This window comes from Bidens hawaiensis, unplaced genomic scaffold, assembly GCF_021521415.1.
Source record: "Bidens hawaiensis isolate Kalapana, Puna unplaced genomic scaffold, B.hawaiensis_p1.1 tig00011786_1, whole genome shotgun sequence".
In the NCBI taxonomy this organism is placed as follows: Eukaryota; Viridiplantae; Streptophyta; class Magnoliopsida; order Asterales; family Asteraceae; genus Bidens; species Bidens hawaiensis.
The window spans coordinates 630833-642213 of record NW_027491934.1 but is presented as its reverse complement, the minus strand read 5'-3'; the positions used below and the strand labels follow the sequence as shown (position 1 = coordinate 642213).

The window sequence follows — 11381 nt, the reverse complement described above, 5'->3', positions numbered from 1 at the left end:
ATTTAAGGCACGTAGACAATGAGTAACGTATTTAAGTTCATACATCACATAGCTACTCATCAGTAAATTCTATTATCGTTGACGATGATCTAAAACTGATTGGGACAAAAACCCTTCACAACTTTTCAAAACAACGTTTAATAATAACAAACATGGAAACGTATACCTCATAACTAAATAATGCGCTAGATAAGTGATGTGAACACATGAATCTGTTACATTTTCATGACTCATATACAACTACAAACGATGAACCGATTTAATCCCCGCTCAAAGCCCGTGGTCTATGCTCAAAAGTAAACAAAGACACCTGTCTGCAAAACCGCTCTCACAAAACCCATATTAGCCGTTAACGTTGGCGCGTGCCAATAATCCCCGGTCCCAAACACAATCTTATTCTTCAAACCCAGTTTTCTAGTAGTCGGAAGGCTCATCATACGCCCCGAGGGAGAATCTGGTACAACCACCGCCACCGTTCCGCCCTTAATTTCTCATTAACCCCACCACACATTAAAACCAACTCCTTAAACTCAGCACAAACACTTTCACATATCACACACTTTCTCCCACTTATAACCTTAATAATATCCATATGTATTGGACTCTCAATTTCAGACAAAACCTGACCGATCACAAATTCCGTGTTCCCTTTAAATCTGGCTTTCAGTTCATCATCGGGTGTATCTAAAAGCTTTTGTGTCCGTTTTTCCATTATTGGATGACATCATTAATGAAGTAAGATCACCGGTCAAATTGGTGTTATTAGGTTTTATAAACGGGAGTTGATTTTTATCCATTTGAGGGCAATTAACCTTAATTTCAAGAACCGATGCGTGTTGATACGATCTTGAAAGAATAATCTATCCACTCACCTTCTAACTCTTTGGAGAAACTAAAGTCAAAGTTAGAAAACTTTGACTTAAGGTCAACGGGTTCAAATTCTGTATGAAACTTGTCTAGTGTGAATCTATCGAGCCCGTTTGAGAAGAAGAATATTATGGAAACGGGTTTTAATGCTACAGAGTTATGAGCAACTTCAAGAAGAAGTTGAATTCTATCACGTAAACCCTTGTTTCTAGAAGATTCTGGTTGACTGTGCCAAGATATGTACGTTGGGTTCCTGTCAGATACAATATACCAAACCAGGTTCCCTTCGAAAGTGCAAACTATATCAACATGCACGCGTTTTGAAGCCCGATTGTCTTGCAGACACGTGACACTCCTGATATGTTTGGTTGTTGAAGGACGTGGACCACTGATTCAATATGACCGATGTTGACACAAACAGACGCTGTGGAGTCGGTTGATGAAAGGCGGGAGAGAAAAGCGAGCTCTGATTGGACTAATCTAGTGAGCGTGCGCTTGCAGGATAGACTTTAGTTTGGTAAAATTTCGAGACGGCTTCACATCTCTTTTGCATTTGTTTAATTATTGTATCTAAAGTGATCAAACTGTCACACTCCTGATCTGTATCCATCTTTCTGAACGATATCGTAGCTAGCAATTTGTTTCGGAAGACGAAATCTTTAATAAGATTTAGGGCTTTTTGCTTCTTCCAAACTAGAAACGAGTGAAAAGATTTCAAGTCAGCGCATATCTCGACAGCAATGCAACTGTACGAGTCTAATCGTCTGTGAAATAAACAACTAAATTGAATAGAAGTTTATAACGGATTGTGTTTATGATGACAAATTCAATTATGATAATGAGATTAAAACTCACAACGGGGAAAAGTATTATGACAATCAATGAACCTTGATAAGATAAAGTTAGAGGACGAGTGGTTAATAATAATCAATAAAATGAGGATGATCATTGCTTGCGAGCTAACTAATTGCTATAGAAATCTTACACAAGCACCGGTTCAATCAGATAACTAGAAATTAAAGTAGATCGAGGGATTAGAGCTAACCGGAGGTTAATTTAATTAATAAGATTTCTTGTACCCGCAACAAAACAATATATATGAAACCCTAATTAGGAGGAGTTTCACTGTCTAGATTTGAAGCGAAATGACGCAATCATTTTTCGTCTCCAGAGTTCAGTTATTATTTATACGAGGCGTATTGGTGGGTTTTTTTTGAATAAAAAGAGTGGTGTCTCTCCCTTCGTAAATAATAATTATCTCATCTATACTAGCCAACTCTTGCGAGCCACACCGAAAGTGTTCAAGTAAACATAAAATCCTATTGAAACAACGCGTCTAAACAACTCTTACCTCATTTTGTATTCCGCATTCCTATCTTGATTTGTGGGACAACAAAATATAGATGTTGGATGGTGAATTTGGAGATATATAACATAAGACAATGAAGGATCATTTGAACGAGTCAAATCCTTTGCACTCTATATATGGTGTTGTGTGGTGTCCTAAGATGTCATACATTGTTCTAAAGTGGCGTATGGTGTGGTAAAGTGCCATACGATGTGCTAAGGTATCGTACGATGTGTTGAGTTGTTGTTGTTGTGGTAAGCTTTCATATGGGTGTCGTACGATGTGGTAAGGTTTTAAATCCAAAGCGGACAATGATTATATGTCTAGATAAAATGATCACCTTCTGTAACCATGTTTATCAACAATATATCAACTCCACCAAAGCGTTTTTTCATGTCGATGATTCTTACTTAAAGTTTAACCCGGATCCACTAAAAAAACTACAGTGGCCAAAAAGTAATGAGGAACTAAATTGAAAAATGTAAAAATGGCTAATATATAAATATAAAATCATCATAAATCTCATTTGTTTTCCCCAAACCCTGGCGAGACATCAAGTTGTGAAACCACCACAATAACCCTAGCAAATCCAACTCCATCACAAACAACAACGACCTTGACGCTGACGCTCAATCCACGGAAGAAGAAGGTGACGTGAAAGAAGGCACCGTCGATAACGAATTCATGCAGAAGAAGAGCTCCAAGAAATGCTGCATATTCCACAAACAAAAGCCTTTTGATGAAGACACCAGCGACGATGATGATGAGGACTGTCATGATCACGGTTGCAGCAGCGGGTCAAAGAAGGAAGACGACGACACCAGCTAGGTAAGGTTGTTTCGATTTTTGGTACTCTACAAGCTGTACGATCGTTCAAACTTTGTTGTGTGTGTATAGAAACCGGATAATGATTTTGATATATTGAAGAATCATAGGCACTTGATCTGATAATGTATTTATCGAGTTCGGTTTATGCTCCGCTTGCTTGCGTATTGACTATTGATTGAAGTTCTAGGTTATCGATTGAATTTAAGAAGCTTTCTATAGGATTTATATTATATAAATTGTTATAAACACATCTAGGTCTGATTACTTGTTATATAGTATATCTTGTGATCAATTTATGTTATGCGGCTACTTATTCTATTTTTATGCTTTTTTTTTATCTGGTTGGAAAAATGTGATTTTGAAGTTGCATTAGTAACAGTGCATTTAACTTCAGCGTTTGCTCTTCTTGATTAGTTTTGCAATCTGACGTTTGATTAGGATGAATGTGTGTGACTTTTGAATCTGCATCAGGAGGATGCTGTTGTATGATTGATAAAAGTTATGGATGATTGATGGCAAAAGATTATGTTTGGATGCTTATGTTGGTATCTATGGATGTGTAGTTGTGGTTTCTTATCTGCTTAGCAAGTATCTGTGTGGCTTGCAGTGATATGATGAATTACACACTGATATCTCATGTACCCTAGTTGTTTTGTTTGTTTGCTGGTGCTAATAGTAGAAAATGTATTTAGGTAGTTAGTTACAGTTAGTTTGGTAAGTGGTGCAGTTAATTGATTAGTTAGCTGTATCAACAGTTTGGTAAGTGGTGCAGTTAATTGATTAGTTACGATACCTAGTTAGGTTCATTGTGACAAACTGTAAGTTCTAATAATGTTTTTGAAGTTTCACATTCTCTACATTCTAGATTAGATTTAGTTAGATTTTTGGCTACACAAAGTTTACAGCCTGTGCCTGTATTGACCTTAGGTTTAAGCATTGGTCAAATATTTTATGGAACAATGTGTCCGTTAAAATAGTCAAAGTCAGCATCCCATATTTTGTAGATTCGATTCACTACCCAAGATGACCAGCTCCGAATGGTTAGACCTTATCTCGCTCAAAAGTGGTCTTTTCTGCCACTAGAAAAACCCTTTTGACCGTGTTGCTTAGAAGTAGCAGGATCATGTAATGAGGCAGACTTTCTATTCCTTTAACCTGCTTAAACCCGTCATTCAGCCTTGGAATTGAAGGAACATGCAACTTGTTTACCTCTTTAACCCAATTTCTATTCTTTAGATTGTCTGCAACAATATTTTGAACACCTTTATGTTGAACTAAACAATGAGCAACATGGGGGGCTTCTGTACGTTATTATTCAATAGATGAAGTGCAAGTAAATGCAGAGGGCTTATTCTTATTCTAATTCTAAGATGGAAGTGAACGTTTGCTTGGTCCGGTAGATCACCATCAACGGTAACTTCCACGAAAACCCAAGCCAGACTTTTGTCACTTTACTCGTCACATTGGGTGTGCCAATTCGATATATGTGCGCAACATGCGTCACATAACAAAATGTCGCTATTGGTAGATGATTTGAACGGTTACACGCTTGCCAACATTTAGACTTTTTGGACATTCTCTTTTGTTCTCTATGGTTCTGAAGCCCATGAAGATAAGTCTTTTTATCTAATTTTGAAGATCTCTAACAAGTTCGATCAAAGATAAGATGGATGAGTTATATTTGATCTTGCTTCGTTTAACGTAGAGTTCATTTTTCTAGTTAGTTGAGCACACAAGTCTTACAAGAGTACATACAAAAATAAATAGGGTTTGTTGGTTGAAGTATTCTAAAGTTTACTTGCAACTTAAAACATAATACTAGTTGGTTCTAGGTGATCTTGACAAGGGTTTTGGTTAGCACTTTCGTTTGAACTTGTTTCTTGGTATGGATACCTCTAGAAGCAGCCATTTTTGTAGTCTTACTATATACAGATTATAGCAACCACTTCATTAAATGTTGTTTTCTTTAATACCATGAGTGTTTTCTTTTTTTTTTCCTTGTTATATTGCAAAAGAATTCACTAGGGGATGTTTTCAAATGTTTTGAATCGTTGCATATCTATACATCTACAATTTCTAAAGCGTTCGAAAATCAGTAACAAAACCGTATACTTTGGCCACTTTCAAATTTATGACTTCAACCTCTATATAATGGTATTGATGTGACATATCATCATCATTTTGAGATTCTTCAGTTTTAACATTGGCAGCAAAATCTAAATACGCCTCATCATGTGGGATTGTGGGAAGTCACTATAGTTATTTAAATCAAGTTGCACTAGTTATCCTTTTTTCACGTCTACCATGCTCCCAATTATCCATGTATGAATCCGCTAATTACGTTATTTATCACTCGTCAATCAAAAATCATACGGGTTTTGACATTCTTCGCCTACCGACCATTAACCACTTTGTGGAATAGCTCATCATTCCACATCTTAATACTTATACCACAATCAAACCCATTAAAATGTGTATCAATCTTGACAAATTTTGATTCAACATATATTGAAATTGTTAAGACGAAGAAATAGTAGTGAATAGTATTTTCTATTACTAAATAACAGAAAACCAAATCTTTTTATATAGAGAGGTTACATGGAAAAGGATAATGATAATTGATAAGACTAATCAACTAATTATATAATAATAAAACATTTATCACTGCCCTGATATTTAAACTAGAGTTAGAATAATCTCACAAACTTAAAGATAAATAACAAATCAAATAATAATAAGTATAGCAGATAACAAACTTGACCACTATACATGAAAAACACGACCCACTTTTAAATACGAAAAAGCTGCTGTGAAAATTATTATTCTGTGGAACATCTTTTGTAAAACTTGTATCAAACGGTTAAATTATTATTCTGTGGAACATCTTTTGTAAAACTTGTATCAAACGGTTAAATAATATTCCACAGAAAATTATTATTCTGTGGAACATCTTTTCTAACTCATTGTAAAGCTTTTAAATACGAAGGTTTGTAGCAAAATGTAAAACCGAATACACTGATGCTCAAAATCAAGCCAACCAACATAATTGTCCGCAAACAGTTAAACTGACAAATCCACTAGGTTAACTTTCAATTCCAGTAACAACTTCAAGTCTAAATGCATAAAATCCTCTTTTCAGTTTTATGTACAAGTATATAAGTAAAAGCACAAACAAATATACACCAATACCCGTCAATCGAACACTTATCTCACTTGTTGAGATGACACTTCACTTTCCGCAACATTAATCGCCATGCGACATTCAGCAACAATATTATTATCTTTTTTATTCAGAAACAATGTATTTTCAAATGACTTCATTGGATCTTGATCTTCTATGAAGGTTGAAACTTTTTCAACCTTTGTTTCATCTTCCAAGATTGATTTCCCAATAGTTAGATTTTCTTTGGTTTCAGGGACTTCAAACACACACAAATTACAAGCATCTGAAACCATCTCATTCGCTGACTGTTGTTGACTTTGACCATTTTTTGATTCTCTTGCTATCCCTTCAACAAACTCATCTAGTTTTTCCCTAGTTAGCTGTTTATAAATTGGCTGCAGTAGCAGAGGATTCTCTTTCTATTCTAACTCATTGTAAAGCTTTTGTAAAACTTGTATCAAACGGTAACTTATACACACATTTTTGGAGTTTTGCATTCCCTCCATTCTATATTAGATTTTTGTAAAGTTTATAGCTGCTGCCTATGTTTGTTTTGATTACCATATTAATATGACCTTGGGTTTAAGCATTGGTCAAAACTTTATGAAACAATGTATCTGACAAGATAGTCAAAGTCAAGGTCCCATTTTTAGATTTGATTCACTACTCAAAAAAGTCATAAGAGAGAAACAATTTAAATATAAGAGAAAACCCAAGGTCATATATGGTGAAATAATGAATACATAGTAAAATAATAATGCTTATGACAAAGTATATCATAAATCATATTTTTGATAAATGGCTTTTTTTCATAACATATGTGAGTGATAAATGGGTTTTTTTTCTCATTTCTTGCTTTTCATATTCTCCAACATGTAATAATAATTATTCTGTGGATCATCTCCTCTCTGGCACCTCTAAATCCATCGTTTTGGAAAGGTCAAGTCTCTAACCGTAAACTCATGAATTGGCGGCGGAACTTTACACCACCAATTTATATTTTTCCAAATCACCGCCGCAATCTCGCAACCTGTGAAAACATGATCTGTTGATTCCTATCCAGACTCGCATTTCATGATGTAGTTATTGCTATTATCCTGACTTTGAATGATCAACCGCTTAACTGAGTTGACTTCTCCTACCAATCCCAAGAGTCAAACCCTTGATTCCAAGTATTAGTGATCAACGATCGATATGTGGAGGATGCTGAAACTCCTATGGGTTTTCTAATTAGTAACCAATCAAAGTATTAGATACGATGTCTATTCATAGTTTACTGCAAGTACGTTTTATGTTCATTATTTGGAGTGTGTTCTAATCATTTAGTTAATTAGTAACCAATCAAAGTATTAGTGTAACCGGTCAACGTTTCTAGTCCATTACTTGTCATCATAGGCTGTGGTTTTCTTGGTCTTATCTTGCAAATTAAGCCATGGTGGTATGTTTTAAATCGTTAACGTCTACAGTTGCTAAATTAAAAAAGAAAAGAAACAATAAACAAATTCGAATACTCTTATATCATAATGTGACATATCATCATTATTCCTGAGAATCATCGGGTTTGACCACGGAATACCATCCCATAACAGGATTGCAGTTTGTGGCATATAAGAGAGAGAATGAGTTTTCAAGGTCACAATATATATGTTACTTTTATAAGAGATTCTAACCATATGTCATCAATTTACAACTAAGAAAATAAATACACAGTTAAGTAATTAAATGTGACAATTAATCAACCGCATGAATTACAACTAAGAAATTAAATACACAGTTAAGTAATTAAATGAAAATTAAAAAAAAAAAAAACTTTAAAATTGAAGTTGGATTTACTGTCATTTCTTCAGGTCTTCTACAATTCCACACTCCCACCTATCCGTGTATGAATCCGTTATTTATCACTCATCAATCAAAACCCATAGGAGTTTCAGTTTCAGCATCCTCCACGTAATGATCATTGATCAGTTTATGGAACAGCTCAGCATTCCACATTTTAGTATCCATGCCACAATCAAAAGCAGTACCTTGTGAATCAACTTTAACAAACATTGATTGGCATGTAATCAAAATATTATCGGGTCCTAAATACGAAGGTCTGTACGTTCCAATAACAAACCGAATACAATGATTCACAAAATTAAGCCACCTTAAGCATTACTGTGCACAGGTAGTTAAAAGTGACAAATCCAACCATCACTAGATTAACTTGCAATACCAGTTACAACTTCAAGTCCAATTGTCCAAATACATTCCACATCCTTTTTCACTTTTCTATACAAGTATATATGTAAAGCACATACAAATATACACTGCTACCAGTCAATTAAATCACACCAATTACTCACCAATCACCATACACACCAAACCGCATTAATTGTTAGAAACAAAAACACTTACACGGTAGCATTTATCAAGTCATCAATTAGAAAGCTGGCTATTCACATCACATCCAAAAATGCAGCATTGCATGTGCATACATTACGACAAACACAATACTTATTATAAATGCATATAAAGATTAAAGATTAAAGAAAATGTGATAATACCTCTCGAAGTTGAAGCATAGGTAAGTCATAGTTTGAAGACGGTTGTTTCTCTTCTTCAGTTTTACCACTTTCACTTGCAGCTTGTATACAATCTAACTTCCTGTTTATCTCATACAACAATCTCAACATCTCATCTTCCCTTCCTCTAATTATAACAGGCTCTCAAGACCTAACATTAGCATCATCCTGGGTTATCTCACTTGTTGAGATGACCCTTCACCTTCCACAACATTAACCGCCATGCGACAATCAACAACCATATTATCCTTTTTATTCAAAAACAATGTTTTTTAAACGATTTTATAGAATCCTGATCTTCTACAAAGGTTGAAACTTTTTCAATTTTGTTTTCATCTTCCAAGATTGATTTCCCGATATCAAGATTCTCATTGGTTTCAGGGACGTCAAGCACACTCAAATTACAAGCATCTAAAACCATCTCATCCGTTGACTTTTGTTGCCTTTGGCCATTTTCTGATTCTTTTGTCATCTCTTCAACTATCTTATCTAACTTCCGAATCTGTTCCCAGTATGTTTGTTTATCTGAATCCAAGTTTAGATGACTTTCGTCCGACCGTTCAGTATCAGAGTCTGGACTTGCCGATCGATTCCTTTCAAGACTGCTCCTTTTCAAATAAGCCAATTTAAAAAGTTTTGGTGGCACAGAGTTTCTTCAATAGGATTGAAGTTGATAATCCAAATTAGCAATTTCCGTTTCTTTTTGGTGAATTAATTCTTCAAATATTTCCATGGATTCTTCAGCATGGTACCAGTCTCGGATTCCATTTTCTCCTTGAAGCCGTAATATCATCATCGCTAACGCTTCACTGGCTGCGGTAGCAGAAGACTCCCTTTCAACTTCTAACTCATTGTAAAGCTTTTGCAAAAGTTGTTGTTGAGTGAAAATAGCGTGCTTGTGCTTGTTTCTTCTGACATCATTTTTGAACGTGTGTTTTCTCGATCATAGGTTAATTTAATTATGAACATATTAAAGATATATCATCAGTAAATAAATATATTGAGAGAGGCATTTAACCTACCTGCAAAAGTCAAAGAATCCCAGATCAAACCCATATCAACCACCACCAATAATCAGACTTAGGAATCGAAATATGAAGTAGGGTTAATCAAATGAATGAATCGGATGGATGTAAGTTGGAAAGAATTATACTAGTAAATAAGAAAAGAAAAGAAGAAATCGATGATGCGTGTTGGTTGTTGTAACTATAACTGTTTGGTGTTTTGTCTTACTTGAATATGAAATCATTAACTTTTTCGAGTATTATGTTATATGTTGGTGTCTCAAAACCGTAACCAACCAATCAAACCTAAGCTCATCAATTCGCATCCCTCTTCAACGGTTCTATATGTTTTTATATTTATATCAATCTAATATAACCCTACATATATTTAGAGCATCCACAACAACACACATTTACAAACCGACACGTCAGATTCCAAACTTTCTTCTATAACAACAAACTTTTACAAACCTCTTTAAAACTATATATGTATAGTGTATGTACATATGCATGTGAGAGGGTGGAAAATTGGACCCACCACCCCCTTGCTTGTTGCAGGTTTGCATATTCAAACCTACTCTCACAAACTTTGCACCACAACAATAAATTAAGCTCACTTTTGTTTGCCTCTATTGCCAACTCATCCAAACCTAGGGTATTGTTGTAGATGCTCTTAGTAAAAAAATATTCTTAAAGTAGTTCATTTCTAAAATAGCCCTTTTTCCTGAAAACTTTTCAAAGTGACCCTTAAAATCTGTAGTCGGCGACAGATTTGGTTTGAAATTCTAATGAGAAGACGAAGTTTAAAAAATGTCAACCCCCCCCCCCCCCCCCATTTTGAGTTGAAATTGTACACTTGAAAATGGTTGGAGGAGACAAAGGTGAGTTGAAAATAGTTAGAGAAAACGAAGTTGAGTTGAAATTGGTCGGAGAAGACGAAGTTGAGTTGAAGTTTGTCAAAGGATACGGATTTGGCTCAAAAGGACACTTATTTAAATATCCAAGACAAATTTAAGATTGTACGAAGAAGACGGATTTGGTTCAAAACTTAACATAGCCGACCGACGGATTTGTGTTGAAAACTTAAGTGACATTTTTTCTCGTATTAGGAGTGTAACTTTGTTTACTTTTTCAAAAGTAGAATTTATTGTTGTTAAATTCATGATTAATTTTATTTTAATGTATATGAAATGGACACAAGAGACCTTTTAAGATTGTAGCCGATTGCCGTCCTTTTTCTCATCCATTAATCATTGTCATTATTGCCAAAAGAAGCATGTGATCTCGATTTACTGAATTTTTGAGGCATATGGAGACAAGGGTTTTTATTTTTTTAAAGAGGTAAGACTGAATTTTTGAGGTCGGAGGTAGTAATTTATTAGCGGAGTGGATTGAAAGATGGGAAGGGAAAGGGACCGGGTTTATTTTCAAGTTTTTCTGCTTGCTCAATATAAGCAAATTAGGTAGTTGTTTGATTATTTTAGAAAAGACAAGTTTAATATTACTTGTTGTCAACCACCAAAAGTGATATATAAACATAGGCTCAAAATCATAATATAATTTGACTTTGCTACATATATGGACAACAAATAGTGTATTTTACTCGC

At 34.8% G+C, this 11381-nt stretch overlaps 1 pseudogene; it reads right to left on the bottom strand.

The window, feature by feature from the left end:
• Window positions 1-259: 259 nt before the first annotated feature.
• On the bottom strand, window positions 260-1477 carry LOC143538955 (uncharacterized; annotated as a pseudogene).
• Window positions 1478-11381: the final 9904 nt, after the last annotated feature.